The following is a 16842-nucleotide window of genomic DNA, read 5'->3' as shown; positions in this document are numbered from 1 at the left end:
AGGAATGACTCTTCATCCTCTTAATTGAATTGTGTTCTGCTTAAGTAGGGGCTTGCCCAAATTATGGCCAAGCTTGACAAAGGGACCTATTCTCAAACTAGATTGTAAGTAGCCACTGTGACACCCTAATAAAACAGTAAAATTACAGTAAAGGAAACAATATCCTTTTCTTCTCAGTTCAGAACACAGGCCAATCTGACTAATTTGGGAACTGTGACAAAATTAGTAATGGATTGCAAGTGCATGATTTGAAGATTTCATATGTTTAATTTCTATTTTAATACTTTGAAAGTGAGATAAAATAGAGAAGATCAAATGCATATCTAGAAAAAATAGCCATGACACTTTATTATTCATTTTAGCCTTTTTCTTTCTTATTCTTATTTCTCTTAATGCTTACATTTGCCTTTCACTTTCTGTGAAGAGTCCTATTCTTGAGTCTAAACATGTTATTGTCATAAACACAAGTTATGCTTTATGACCTTGGCTATGTTTCTTCGAGTTTTTTGTTTGTTTGTTTTTTTAGCTTAAAAGAAAGTGCTTGTTTTGTCAATATGTACTATACTAAAACTGAAACAGCACAGAAAAGATTAACACAACTAGTGTGCAAGGATGGCACACACGTTTGTGAGTCATTTCATATTTATCGGTCTTTGTCTTGGAAGAGATGGGGGTGGCCAAGCGAATGGCAAAGGAGATTAAAGGGTGCTTAACCTCTACCACTTATGTTTTATTTATTTTGTTATATAAAAACTAGTGTTAATAAAAATTAATCTTGGTGTATGAATATAGTGGTTTTTTTGTGTGATTCTCTCTGCTGTCTCTGTATTTTAAAATATAAAATTCAATCATTATAGCAGTTATTCCATTTCCATACCTAAGAAAATGATCAGAAATGCATGCCAAGATTTATTCATAAGAATATTCTCTTCAGCATTTTATATAGCAAGAGAAAATTGGAAACAATTTAAAATTTGAACAATACAAGAATGGTTAAGTAAATTATAGTAGAGTCATATGATTGTTATGCATTTATTTGGAAATCTTACTTTCTGTGTTAGTTTCCTCTTGCTGCTGTAAGAAATTATCACAAACTTAGTGGCTTAACGGGTCTGGAGGCCAGGGATCTGAAATGGGTCTCACTGGGGACAATGAAGGCGTTGGGAGGACTGCATTTCTTCTGAGGAGAATCCTTTCTCAGCTTTTGGAGTCGACTGCTTTCATTGGCTCCTGGCCATTTCCTCCTCACATCACCCCAGCCTTTAGCCTCTGTCCTCACGTCTCCTACCACTGACTCCGACCCTCTCCCGCTTATAAAGACCTTTGTGATTACACTGTGCCTACTGAAATAACCCAGTGGAATTTCCCCATCTCCAGATGCTTAAATTAATCACATCTGCCAACTCCCTTCTCCCATGTAAAGCAACACATTCTCAGGATTAACATGTGGACGTGTTTGGGTGGAGGTGGTTCAGCCTACCACATTATGTAAGCAAACAAGGACATGTGAAGACTTAAAGTGCTTAGAACAGTGACCAACAGAAAACACCCTCAATTGTGATTTGTAAAATGAATAGGTGGATAAGTGAACTTCTCACCGCTTTCACAGCCTGATCTCAGCCACCATTATCTCTTGCCTGGATAATTCTAACAGTGCAAAGGCCTCCCTGCTTCTCCCCTCGTCCCCATCTATTCCCAGCACAGCAGCCAGAGTGATCTGTTTAAAACATAAATCAGATTGTGTTTCTCCTCTGTTTAAAACCCTACACCGTTTTGTCTCACTCAGAGTATTTCACTCAGAGTAAAGCTCAAACTCTTGGGTGGCCTCGACAGCCTTACACCATGTGCTCCCCTTAATGTGACCTATTTAAACAAACCTACACTTCTATTCTGCGCCTGTTTTATTGTCCCCGCACTGTTCCTCCTAAGCACTAGTCCTGTTCCCACCTCAGGAGCCTTTCACTGGAGCTACCCTCTGCCTGGAACTCTCCTCCCAGATATGCATGCTGCATGCGGCTCACATCCCCACTTCTTCAAGTCTTCGCTCATGTATCATTTCACTGAGGCCTACCCTGGCCACTTTATTAAAAAATCTCAACTAGCCCACCATTTCTATGCTCCCAATCCTTTTAACCCAGTGATGTTATTATTTCATGGCACATCACCTTTTAGTATTCTAAATGCTTTATTTATTATGCTTATTTTCTCCTCCCCTACTGAAATATAAATTCCAAAAGACAATGAATGTTACATGTTTTGTTCAATGATATATTTGCATTTCCTTAAACAGTGCCTGGCACATAGTACACACTCAATAAATGGCTGTTGAGTGAATGAATGAGATCCTACTGTGTGCCAGGTTCTGTCCTAGGTACTGAGGGCATTTCATCTGTAAACTTGCCAGTTTCCCCTTTGTTGAAGCTTCCTTTCAAGTTCTCTAGCCTGCCAAAATCTACTTCACACAAGTCCCCAGGTTAAATGCCATAGAAGAAAACACTAGATGAGAAGCAGTAAGACTGGAAATTATTAATTAGCTTTGCTTTCCTTATGTACCATCCCCACCCTTACCACTCCTATACTTCTGTCCCAATTACAGGATATTGTTTTACTGATGTTCTGAAGATTAATTAAAATGCATATAATTGTTAACTGTGGGTGCCATGAAAAACAAACAAAAAACAATATGGTAATCTAAGGGTCATACAATAAACCAGTGGGAAATTAAGAGATCTTTTTAAACACTGTATCATTTTACACATACACAGGTAAGATAGACCTGTGCACAGGTAAGCATATATTCGGGTAGAACTGACTACAAAGCAAATTAGCCTTTCTCAAAAATTATTTTCTTATTGACTATCATTTTAAAGCTGCATTATAAACCTCTGCCTGAAATACAACCTTCAGAATGTTATGTGAAGTCTTGACAGTTATCACGGGACCCCCGGCTGCGAGTTTTCCATGTGATTTCCTGGACAGCACACAGAGAACTGTCTTTAGAAATTGAGCAAAGTGGGAAAATCAGTTATTTGTAAGCAAAAGTTTTAATCTTCCTGATTTATACTTTACCATTTCTTTTCTCTATATCAAGTACTCTTAAGCTTTAGAAGAAATACACTGATGTTCCACCATTCCACACTTTTTTAAGTCAGAGTGTAGGGCTAGAACACACCAAACAGCTGACATGCAATTTCAGTTTTCTGATCTCAACCATCCGGCTTCCCACAGATGAGGTTAACAAAGACCGGTGAATGTAAGGTACTATTCCACCCAATTTTACTTTTTTCTATTACAATGAACATTTTATGGAAATTACCAAGTGTAAGTACTAAAGACAACTATATTTTAAAGATTCATTACAAAGTAAATCTTGAAGAAAATCAACTATATGGGTACATGGCCAGTCATGTCCTCTTGGTGGTTTAAGACCCTCCCCAGACTATCTTCCCGTTTTGTGAGAAAATATATGCAAGTCCCAGTTTCTCCTCAAATACTTAAAAGCAATGTAATATTTCAAAAGGTATTCATTATTTTATGAATTTTTGCTTTGTGACAATCTTTTAATCTTTTTTTTTTCATTATTTGAATAGAGGACTTTTTAAAACTAAGATTTGGGAAGGCATCTATATTTTTGAAATGTTGGTGAATTCTGGCTCATTCCCTCAACTACAGTGTAAGCATCTTCAGGAATAGATAATGTCTGATGATACTCCCAAGTCAATAACATGAGTATTAAGGCCCTATCTGATGAGTGAACTACTCATCAGAATTAATCTACTTTTTTACTTAGCAATATTTTATAGTTTCATATGAAAATTGTATCTTGCTTGAAGACAGAAATGTTAAAGTTCACATGTTTTCAGCCCAGTCGTTGATACCTCTAAATAACTGTTGGTGATTATTTGTTTGTTTATGCCTCTAGTTTCAATCAAAAGACCAGAGACCTAAGTGTCACTTATTAATTACTGTTCTGCAGCAAGCACCTCTGAGCATCACTGTATCTGTGATATAATAATTCTTGCTTTACCTCACTGGGAGGTTGTAAAACTGAAATAACATGGAGGCATACTGCAAACTCTAAAGCGACTAGAATTATAATGTTATTTTCTATTGGAGATGTTAAGTGCTTCGATAAGCGTCCTCAGCTTAAGTGGAACTAAAATATTCTCCCCTCCACTTTTTCCACATTACCTTTCTTTAGCAACCAGGGGGCTGTGAGAGACACACAGACGAGTTTTACATGATTCCACTTATATGAGGCAGATAAAATAGTCAAATTCAGAAAATCAAAGACTAGGATGGAAGGAGAAATGGGGAGTTATTAATCAACAGGAATAAGGTCTGAGTTCAGATAACTAAACTCTAGAGATCTGCTATGCAACACTGTTCCTACAGGGCAACAATAAATCTACTACACACTGAAAATGTGCTAAGAGGGTAGATCTCATGCTAAGTGTTCTTACCACAATCAAATAAAAAAGAAATTACCCCATTATGTGATTAGATGATTCCATTGAGATGAAATATCCAGAATAGGCTATAGACACGGAAAGTAGATTAGCGATTCCCAGGGGCTGGGAGGAGGAGAGAACGGGGATTAGGTAGGTGCAGAGCTTCTGGTTGGGGTGATGAACATGTTTTTCACACTATTGTGGGTGTAATGAATGCCACTGAACTGTACATTTTAAAAGGGTGAAAATGGTAACTTTTATATTGTGTACACTTTACCACAATCAAAAAAATAATGAAAATAGGGGGCCATGAAATTCCTGTTTCTCCCCCTAGATCAACAATTAGACATCAAAAAAAATCATGGACATGGATTCACTTAATAAATAATTAATCAGTGCCTATTTAGAGCTGGCGTTCATTTAAGGATACCCCCGTATGGCTACTGTTTTCTAATGTGGGGAATACAGATGTTGTAAGTTAGACAGTATTCATAAATCCTTCTAACTGTAGTATTAAGTCAAGAACTTCTTCGTTTGATGTTGACTCTGTACTTAATGATTTTTGAAGAGGGAGATCTATGCCCCTACCTGTTTCTTGCCTCACGGTCACCTTCACTGTGATTTTCACAACGGAGGAAACCATACTAACGCTAACTGTGAAGTTCGTGTTCACCACACAGGAAGACGTAGGCTCATATCCTCTCTGTACGGTAACTCTCCCAAGAGCTACAGTTCCACCTGGTTATTCTGTTGACATCTCAACATGAGTACAAATCACACTGCACTTATCCTGTCCCTTTTCCAGTCCTCAGTTTCTCCTTCTGACATCACTGTTTTCATCAACGCCAGTACCGTTCTCCAAGGCCCCCTAGTTTGAGAAGTTTTTGTTTCTGATCTAATGTTTTTTATTTCTTCTTTTCATTCTATCGCAAACATTGCTCCCCACTTTAGAAATTTTACATTTCAGTCATTTAAAATCTTGGGCCTGGATTATGCACAGTTATTATAAAATTACAGTTCTGCTTACGATCCTTCTTCTCCACGCTGTGGCCAGAATAATTTCTTGGAGATGTCATGTTCTTCTCAGAAACCTTCACTAGACTTCGGACACCTTACACTGTCATCCAAAGTTACCCTCTGTGCTGTCCTGAAACTTAATGACTTGTTCTTTGTGCCAAAATCTGTATTTTTTCTGCTAGCATTTCTTTGCTCATGACATTAAATCTATCCAAAATATACAGCTAACGCCTTATTGCATCTTCACTTCTTATCCTATCCATTACTGAAGACCTCACCTATTGCCTTTAGGAGAAAAACCCTAGCACAGAATGCAATCTTTCCTCTCTATGCCCACTGCTTTTTAAAAGACCAACAGTTTTCATGCCCATGATTTGCTTTTCAGAGCTCATGTTTTACCTTCTTAATAATGTCGGCACTGAGCTCAGCACATTCTCAAATTGTCCTTGTATCTTACAGTGGAGAATCAATAGACTGACTACAAATGAAAAGAATCATGAGCGGGGACATAGAGATTGGAGAAAAGAGTTTTGAGTTGTTGAGGAAAAAAGTCCCGATCCAGGACAGAGGAGGAAGAAACAATTTGGGGAGGAGGAAAGGAAACATATTAAAGAAAGAAAAAAGTACATTAAAGAAACAAAATTATTCACAGTTTTCCCTTGGTTGTTGATTTTTCTTAGTCTTACTGGCTATCCTGTGTGCTCCCTGGAGTATTTAATATTTAAAGGCCTTTACAGTGTGAGATAAGTGAAAGAAGCAGACACTCAATACTGATTTTTGCTTCATTTTCAGACATAACTTCTGTGAATTCCCCTCTTTCTGGAAAGTTTTCTTGTTTCATTAAGTAAAGATAATGGGGGTGGTCAGGGTTCGGCACCATTTTGGCATCTCTGTGTTATAAGAAAATCAATAAACATCTTGTTCATTTTCTCACTTTTAAGAAAGAGATCTGCTTTAACAATTAACTTATTTCCTAACATAATTATTTTAGTGTTTGTCACTGATTCTCCAGACTCCATTACTGAACATTCAGCAATTAATTAACACTTTCTAAGGATCAAATAAAAATATGGAAAGGCAGTCAACTTTGCTTTTAATTTTAAGGTTGTTTTTTTTCCCAAAGAGACAACTTTTAATTTCATTAAATTGGATCCATGTTTTATACATAATAGTACTTCACTCCAACATAATAGAACACAAATCAGTATAATTATCATGATGACAGTAATACCGTTTATTGAATGTCTACAAGATACCAGATGCTTTATATACATATATGTCTAACCTTCACTGTATCAAGTTATCAGTATTTTAAAACACATTGATAAATGAGGAAACTGACATTCTAGGTGGATAGGTAAGTAGCTCAAGGTTATGGCAGCTGATCAGTTAGAGTCAAGTTTTCAATCCAGTGCAAGAACATACACATTTCCTACTATACCAGGCCGCGCTAGTCAAGCATTTCTAAGATTGACATTCTCCTCAAATTCTCTGCAGCGTTCTAAAATACGAGAGAAAAAGCATGTAGGTTTCAAAACTTGCAAATATTTGAAATTCATAGTAGAGGTCACCCCACTTTAGCTTCCTGAGCTGTCCTAAGGCATGCAATGCCTGTGGGTACCTTTAGGTGTCACTAGCAGGCCTAATGTACCAGCAGAGAAAATGCACAGCGGAATAATAGGGGTGATGAAGAAGAAAAGCAAGAGAGAAATAAAGAGGAGGAGCACTTCTGGTGAGGAGAGAGAATACCACCACCATCTGACAACTGGATGTCCCCATTTATGGGTCTACTTCCTTACTTAACGCATTTCTGAAAATTTGTGTGAAAGTCTCATGTATAATAGTCAAATAATAATCATATATAGGAAGAGTTTCTCTTCCCAGAGACTTTAATGGGGGAAAAAAGCAATCTCCTTTTTGTTAGATCTAATCTAATGGAGGGAGGGACGAAAGAAAAGAGGGAGGAAGGAAGGAAGGAAGGAAGGAAGGAAGGAAGGAAGGAAGGAAGGAAGAAAGGAAGGAAGGAAGGAAAGGAAGGAAGGAAAAAAAAAAAAACTAAATGATTTACAGCCAGAAGGAACCTTAACAGTTAGTCTATGAACCTTAACAGTAGTCTATGAAAAAATAGCCAGGATATTCTAATTAATGTGATAGACTCGAGAACAATATTTTCATTTATCATTCCCAATACAGTGTTTTCTCACCATTATAGTAAAATAAATATGTACTAAATACTTAAGATGCACCCAGCCAGAATTAGACTTTATAAAGGATATAGGAAAAGCAAGATATTAAATATCTTTTCATCTTTGCACAGTACTGTTTGCAAAAAAAAGAGACATCTATTACTCTTATTAAGTTCTTTATGTCTGGAATTCTGAGGATGCCTAGTATTAATAAAACTATAGCTGCATGTACCTCTCAAGAACTAGGAAAATAAACGATAAAGAAATCATCAAAGTGAATTTAAAATAGTACCCGAACATTACTAAATTTTGCAATGCCTAATATGATATTAGTCTTGGTTCTTATAAATAAACAGCTTACTGAACATCTTTCAATGTCATGAGGTATTTATTCTTCAATATAAACTAAGGCTACTAAATGTTTCTCCTTTCAAATCACTTACACCTTATCTCTAGAGCTCTTTGGTGGCTTTAACGTTTTTCTGCTTTGATTTTCTAATGGTGTCTTTCCCTGAGGCTGTTATCCAATAAAAAGGCTGGTTAATCAGCATATGATCAAGTATGCTGCTCACTTTCTCTGAAGTCAGCTAAGTAGCATCTCTAAGTTAGGCCAAGTGCCTGAAAAGAACTTTCCTAACACCTGGACAGCGATGACAGGTACACTCGAAACTGGCTTCAGAGGGTTGTGTTCTTTGTTTAGTCATTTGTTTTGTTGGTTTGTTTGTTTTGCTATTTTGTAAATTTACTTTTGGAGTGAATAATGACAAAAATGTGAAACAGGATGAAAGAAACTTTTTGCGACCAGAACAAGTGACGACTTGAATTTGTCTATATAATAGCTACACAGGAGACCATGGAATACAATATAGTATAGTAGCTACACAAATCGGAGGCGGGGGGTTATATAGCAGTGACTCACATGTAATTTATGTATCTTTTCCAGTACTTACCAAGGTTCTGGGTTAGAATATAGATAGCTACACTTATTTCTTAGTTCCCATTTTTGAACAGTAAACTCCTTGAGGGTATGTGTCTGATTTGTTCTTTAGCTGATGCTCCTAGCCCCATCTTACAAATTATGAGCGCTGTTGCAAAGTATTAGATTTTTACTAATTAGCTAACTTCAGACTTAATAATTATACGCTACATTATTATTTAATGTTATTATTCATTTAACTAAAATACCTAAATTATTTAACTAAAATAAAACCTTTTTAATATTCAAAAGCAATCCATGTTTGTTATAGCATATTCAGAATATTTAGAATACAGTGGGAGCCATAATCAAAGATAAAAATTTCTCATCGCTTCAAGAGTAAGAGATGTATCTACTCATTCAACAATACCAGGCACCACCAGGACTAGGCAGGTTCTGCTCCAGGACAGGCGAGACATGGGTGAAGAGTTCTGACAAGCCCAGTCTTATTGGGGCCAGTATTGCAGCGATGGGAGACAGATTACAAAGAAAAGAAAAAAATAAAACCTAACACATTGGAAGGAGCATTGTCTGGCACAAAGGTCCTGAAGTGGACAGTCCTTGATGTATACACGTATGAAGCTTTTATGGCTGCGGAAAGGGAAGCAGAGGTGAGAGTGGGTGTATATGTACATGTTCATGCAGACCATTGATAAGAGGTTGAGTTTTTACTTTATATACAACAGAAAGCCATTGAAAGCTTTTAGGTAGGGAGCTCATGAGGTTTTACTGAAAAAAAAAAAACAAAAAACCCGACAGCACAGCAAACCAAATCAAGCCACATGGGCTGCAATAAGGATGACAAGGGATCAAAACTAGAAAAAAAAGAGATGCAACAGGAGGCCACGGCAATAATACATCGACCTTAGAGATGGCAATGGCTTTTACATATTAAGGGCACAGAAGGAGAAGATGATCGATTCAAGAGGTGTTCTGGAAAGAGAACTAAGAGAACGAGCTAATAAATTGGATGTGCGGAAGAATGACCCTGGGATTTTAATTTGAATCACCCACCAGGTGGACAAGAATTCTCTCTACTGAGATGGCAAGGATTAAAGGAGAAACTGTGGAAGAGATTTCCATTTGCCACACGGTACCAATTCTACCCTTCTTTGTTGGTAATAGAATTCCAATATCATTAAAGATGGAAACGGGTTCACTTAAAATCCATTTTTGTGTTCTCTTCCTTTGAAGCTATGTGGGTGCCCTCTGGCTGGGTTCTGGCCAATATAATTGGAAATATTTTGTGAGATTTCTGGAAAGGTTATTTCAAGCTCGGTGACATGCCTTTTTCACCTCTTTATCTTTCCTCTGTCTCCCTTCCTGAAACCTAGATATTGAAGTGATTTGAAAGATGGAAGCACCTGCTAAGATAGTGAATCAGAAACATACAAAGAAACCTAATCAGTAAGGGGCCTACACAGCAGCTCTGAATGCTGACCTTCAGGCATCTTTCATATAAAAGAAAAATAAAATTTATATTTTCAAGCCACTATGTTTGGTATTTTCTTTTACTTGCAGCTGAATTCAATCTCCAATGATATCGATTAGCTTGAGGAGAGGGGTGACATGTCAAGCACTACATTTTGAAATGGTAATTGGAGAGGCCTATTAGACACCCAAGTGGGAATGGCAAGTAAGCAATCGAATATAGAAATATGGTCCTAAAATGGGAGAGAGGGCTGAAGATGAAAATCTAGGACATATTGAGAGAGTTAAACCAGGAGATTGATAAGATCGGGTAGAAAGAAGGAAGGGTAGGTGGAAAGGAGAAAAGGGCCCCGCACTGAACTCTGGAGCCCCCAGCATTTACGTGTTGGCACAGGAGAAGGAGCCAGAGCATGAGGCTGAGAAAAGGAGTCCACCGAGATAATAAGAGGATTCAAAGATTGTGGTTTGTGTGCTCGCTTCGGCAGCACATATACTAAGATTGCGGTTTGTAACAGCAAAGAAAGGAAAATATACCAAGATATAGGGAGCTGTCAATTGTATTGAATGAATTAAGTAGAAAATTGAATTGAATGAATTGAGTACAAAAGAGAATGTGTCTGAACGATTGGCTAACATGGAAAACGTTTTATTTTTTACAGGAACAGCTTCAGCTTCAATGGGATGGAGGAGGGGACGGGCCTGGATTGGAGAGACGTGAAAGATGTGAAGGGGAAGACTTCCTTTCCTACAAGGTGGAAAAATACGTATCTTGGAAAGTGTCCGGACAGAAAACAGAAATGCTGGACAAAGTATAACAAACCCCTTTCTAAACATATACCTAAGCGGCAAGAAACTGAGGAGAATCCCAAATGATAGACAGTGAAGAGGGGTAAAGAGAGACTTAGAAACCCGAGAGATAGGCTGAAAATAAAATTGTGTAGGTGTCCTTGGTAATTTGCCAAACACTGTTTAAATGTTTTTTCTTAAGCATTGACTAGATACAAAGATATTTATTAAGCATTGGTCATGTATGAAAATAATCACTTACAAGCGCCTGTAAAGCCTCCTCTGTGTCCCCTCCCTTTCCTCTCCCCCCTCAGCATTAAGCACATCTTGAATATTTTGTTACTACCTTCACTTTCTCTACAGTTTCATCCAAACTGCCACCCCAAACAAGGTACTGTTTAGCATAGCAAGTTTTAATCTATATTTAAATGAATTCAGAGTCTTTATGTTCTTCCGCAACTTGCTTTTTTAGACTTAATAGTATTTTTCTGATGTTTTATCGATGTTGTTACATGAAGCCATAATTCAACAGCTAATGACAAAGGAAACATTGCGGAGCATTGGGGAAAAGATGGTTTTGTCAATAAATGTGCAGGCCAATTGGAAAATAAAAATGAAACTTAACCCCTACCTCACCGAACTCACAAAAAAATAGAAAGGTGAATTTAAGAGCTAAATGTAAAAGGTAAAGCAATCAAGGATCTAAACATAACATAGAAGAAAATCTTCATGACACTGGGGTACAGATCTATTTTTTTTAAATCAGATGTAAAAATAAAGAGGACCACGTTAAAATTAGAAACTATTGTTCATCAAAAGATTACTAAAAGAGTAAGAGTGGAGAAACATATACCCAACCATGAGTTTGTAATGAAGAATATTCAAAAAATTTTTATAAATTAGTAAGAGTCTGGCAACCTAACAGAAAAATTAGCAAGAAATCTGATTAAGAATTCCACAAGAGAGTGTAGCTAGATGGCCAAGAATTATAAGAAAAGGTCCTGACATTATTAGTCATCAGGAAACTGCAAATTAAAACTACATGAAGTACACAATAGAATGGCTACAACCTAAGATGGCAATTCCAAATGTTGGAGAAGATGTGAAGCAACAGAAACTGACATGCTGATGGGATAATAAATTGAACAGAAACTTTGGAACGCTCATTGGCAGTTTGTATTAAATCTAAGCATACATTTATCCTAATACATAGTGTGACCATTCTTAAGTACATAACTAACAAAAAGTCATAAATATTTCCCAAAAGGCATGTCAAAGAATGCTCAGAGAAGCATTATTCATATAACTCCAAACTATCCAAACTAGACAGACCAAAAGGTCCATGCACCGTGGAATGGATAAATAATTTTTGGTATACCCATACAGCCAATACTTTCTAACAATGAAATCTGCAGCAAAATGAAACAAAATGATGAATTTCACAAATGTAATGCTGAACAAAAACAAGACATGGTGAATACATACTTATTCTACTTATTAAAAAAACTATAAAACACATGGTGTGAGAAGTCAAAAGAGTATGAGCTAATAAATTGGATGTGGGTAAGAATGACCCTGGGATTTTAATTTGATTCTTTGGGAAGAAGGGAGGGGTCATGATCGGGAGAAACCGTGAGGGAGGTTTCTGGGGAGCTGCTGATGTGCTATATTTTGATCTGAGTGCTGTTTACATGGGTGGTCTCTCACTTTTCATGTTTGCAATCCTAGCAACTTAGAATGGGTCAAAAATCATAGGTGTTCATTAACTATGTTTGTTGAATAAATTTTGTTGAATTTAAGGTGAGAGGGAGAAACCTTACCAATGAGATCATAGCTGTTGTATTATTTCAGCACTCCATATTTGTATCTACTGAAACCAAAAAAAAAAACAAAAGTGGTTCAATTGTGCTTCACATACCTTTAGAAGCCAGGAATTGTTTGTCAACTATCTACATATTTTTTTCAAATTTTAAATATTTAAATTAGTAAATTCATAATTTCTGAAAACTTTCTTCTTCAGATTATTTTCCCCCTGATGATTCCAGATGAATTAGGTAGTCAGAGTGAAAACAGGTTCATTTGGTCACTAATTTGGTTTCTGGTGGAGACGACCAAGGCCTAACTGACTTTCACTGAATTTTAGAAACACGATGTTAAAATTAACTCTGGAAGTTTTAGAAAGTGCTAGAGAAAAATAGGAAAGCTTAAAAATGTCCCTAAAATAAGAAGGCTTCCAACTTATTTCCTTCTTCTAGATGCTCTTAGAAAAACAAATGAGCAGAAAAGAGAAACACTTCCTCAAGAAGTACTATGCCATAAAAATTCAGGACATTTTAAATTTACGAAACATTGAATCCAGAAAGTTTTGCCCATGAAAAAGAAAAAAAAAAAAAAGGTTTCAAATAATTTTTTGTCTCCATAGTAAAGGAAGGAGATGGATTTCAAAGGGAAAGGGAAAAAACAAATTTGCACTTTTATGCTCTCCTTCCCTATAAATAAATTTCAGAGTTTCTACTTGCAGTTAAAAGAGTGGATTCTCTTCTGTATAAGGTTGAGGAAGAAGGAAATCATCTGAACCTTCAATTATACTTTGAAGTAGACTTGGATTATAACCATACTCTATAAACATTCAAACATCTAAAGAGGCAATTAATAAGCAATTACTTTAGATTTAACAAAAAGAGCTCTAACGCTCCACCGCTACAGACTACACTTCCAGCTCTGGCTGTCATCTCCATGAGCTCTCCTATTCCGAGGAACCAGGGGAGAGAGTCTACATGATTTAGTTCAGGGCAGCCATGAAATTCACTGAAAGAGTATTCGAAGCACATGTCTATCAGTGGGTATCTGAACTGTCATTTATTATTGTTAGTATTACTATGGAACGCACGTTGTGAGGGGAAGCTAAGCCTCATAGTCCAGAATACATTTGCTAGAGCAGCCAGAATGAGTTTGAATCTTATCTGTCCCCACCTCTTATAAGCTGTGACTTTGGGAAGTTGTTCAGCTACTCAGGACCTCAATGCCACTAACTGTGAAATGAGTGGACATCATCCAAACCATTGAGGGCCTGCTTACAACAAAAGGCTGGCAGAGGAAGGAGAAATTCATCCCTCTTGTCCTGTCTCACTGTTTAAGCTGGGACATATCATGTCACCGTCCCCTTCCTGGACTGGGATTTACATCACCGGTGTCCTTGGTTCTCAGGCCTTCGGACTTCAACTGAACTATACCACTGGTTTTCCTGAATCTCCGGCCTGCAGACAGCAGTCATAGGACTTAGCGCGCATGACTGCATGAGCCAATTCCTCATTACATATAAAATGAAACAGAAAGAGTAGAAGATACATATATGTGTTCTGCTTCTCTGGAGAACCATAATACAGGGCGTAATGAGTTAATACATGTTAAAAAAAAAAACTGCTTCGTATCTAGCACCTAGAAAGTTCTCAATAAATTTGAATTGTCATCATTGTTATTTTTATTACTATTATTTTATAACCCAGACAGTAGGAACAATTCAAAGACTTACGAACTTTCCCAGGTCATAACTAAACGGATTCAAGTAATCAAAACATATCTTGGAAACTAGGGAGTTGAGTGTAGGACAGTCAGTATCCAGAAGGGCTTTCTCCATCATTACCTGGTCTTTGGAGGGAGCTATTCTACCACATGGAGGCAATCCCAACTCTTTCTTGTGCATAGTGGGGAAAGAAAGGGAAAACCTCAGTGAGAAGTATACACTCACCACCCACGGTGAAAGGAGACTGAGCGGTAATGCGTGAAGGCCAGGAGGCGTGAGAATGAATGATGAGAGAGCAACGGGATAAAGGACCAAGGTGAGGTCAGTTGGGGGAAACTGGGCCACATATTCAGAGTCTGGCATCCCTCTAACAACTTTAAGAGGTTTTAACAACATTTTAACTATGTCAAACTTATACCACATCCGTTGTGCCCCCCTCCCTCCTGCCTCCAAGTGATGGCAGATGCCTCAAGCGTTTCATAAGAAGCTTTGAGATTTAAGGTCAACCTCAGTATCTGCTGGAATTCCTGACTGTACTACTGTACTTTGCAACTTTTGCCGAAGATGTCAGATTAAGGATTCGTGGTAGGAAAAAAAAATACCTTACCAGGAGGGAAATGGCTAAGTGTCTAGACTGAATGAAGTTCAACTTTCACTAAGGGTAGTAGCAAATAGTGGGAATTTGGACAATTTGGTTTCAAGGACTTGGGATACAATACTCTCCTTGGTTACATGTTACTGAAAGGATTTATATAACCAGGGGATGGTGAAGGGCAGGTGGGAGGGTAGAAGAGCTGGCTCTAGCCCAGCATGTGTTAAAGGTCTTACTTTTTGGTTCAAAATGTCAGAAACATCTTATGAATTTTTAAAGGAAACACCTTTTTTGAATACAAATTCAAATAAATGATTCAAATAAACTTATTGTGGAACAGTGAAATCTTCTTTGCCAGTATCCCTTCTCCTTGCTCTCCACACACTTCCAGGTTCTCTTGTGGGCACTGATCTGTGTCAGTTTTATATTTGTGAGTGTGTGTGTGTGTGTGTGTGTGTGAGTGTGTGTTTGCTGGGTTGGAAAGAGAGGGAAAGCATGTGCCTTTATCTTTTTTTTTAAAAAAATTGTATACTAACTCAATTTTCTAAGCTTCCTCTCCTCTTTTCTATTTGTATTGACACAGAACTTGTTTTGCCAAATGAGTCAGTTTGTGGTGAGGCTGTCAAAATATATGAATAGGCTACTGCTAAATAGCATTGAAAAAAGAAGAATTTGTTCACCCTAGGAAAGCACATTAGTACAAACACCTCTCTATCAAATCACCGAGCAAATATTCTTAAAATCTAGGGTGGGATGTATGTTTTATGTCAAGTTTACAACCAAACAACAACAACAAAACCCCGTAACATATTATACACAAGGCACTATGCTTAGAGTTGATGTGGACACAAAGACACGCAAAGACTCATACTCTCTCGATATGCAGGAATGAAGTGGACAGACTGAGCGCCCAGCAATGTTCTCATTCCTGCTATGTAAAACTGTGAACTTGGGCCATTTGCTTAATCTCTCTGGGTGGGCTTCCATTTCCACTTTCATACAAGGGGGTTGAATTGACATACTTCTATGGTTGTTTTTATCCTTAAAATCAATCTAACCAGAATGGTCAAATGTATACACAGGAAATTGAGGCAATAACGTCAAAACACAAAGAATGTTAAGTATGTGATGAGTGTTATCACTTCAATGCGAGTTCTTAGGAAAGAGTTCAGTGTAGGCTGAGTGTTGGAGGGAAGGCTTCCAAAAGAGGAAGGACTTCAGCTGGATATTGAACACAGTAGGAACTGGATGGCAAGTAAAGACAGATAGGGAGTTTTAATCTGTAAACATGGTGGTGCGATCATGAGTAACAAAGACTGGATGCAGTAACAGGAGGAGGAAGTTTTACTGAGAGTCAGCAAAAGATAAGTTTGGGGAAATATATTGCAGTTTGGCTATGATTCATCCATTGCCCACTTTTCTCTGAAAAATTTCAAAGTAAGAAACATGCACTGCTCTATGCAATTGATTCATTCTGGCAATGGTGTTAATTGCTTAGTTTTGTAATTTTCTAATTGTATTATGTAGTTAGTACAATATAAAACTGAAAAGTGAGATTTTATAACATCTTCCATTTTCGATTATTTACTTGCAATATACAAATTCCAACTCTGTATTAATAGCCCCTTTAAAGTATTAGATAATATTAAATATCAAATGAAAAATAACTAATACCAATTTTGTAATATATTACTGATCTGTCAATCAACAAATATTCATTTGGCACCTAATATGTGCCAGGCTCTGTGCTAGGTGCTGGGTCAAATACAAGGTATAAATGCTCTCTGAGTGGAAGAGGAAACACTGGTTTTGGAACCAAGAATAACTCAGTCAATAAAAAAATATAAATAGTCTTCCTTATAACTGAAGAATATTGTAAT

General features: G+C 37.2%; 1 non-coding gene across 1 annotated transcript; it reads left to right on the top strand.

The window, feature by feature from the left end:
* Positions 1–542: 542 nt before the first annotated feature.
* Positions 543–647, top strand: LOC117019249 (U6 spliceosomal RNA). Its single transcript, XR_004422449.1, has one exon. It is a non-coding gene; the product is annotated as a U6 spliceosomal RNA (small nuclear RNA).
* The last annotated feature ends 16195 nt before the right edge of the window (positions 648–16842 follow it).

This window comes from Rhinolophus ferrumequinum (genome assembly GCF_004115265.2).
Source record: "Rhinolophus ferrumequinum isolate MPI-CBG mRhiFer1 chromosome 5 unlocalized genomic scaffold, mRhiFer1_v1.p scaffold_110_arrow_ctg1, whole genome shotgun sequence".
NCBI classification, from domain to species: domain Eukaryota; kingdom Metazoa; phylum Chordata; class Mammalia; order Chiroptera; family Rhinolophidae; genus Rhinolophus; species Rhinolophus ferrumequinum.
Note: the sequence above shows the minus strand (reverse complement) of the source record. Positions and strands in the feature narration are given on the sequence as shown.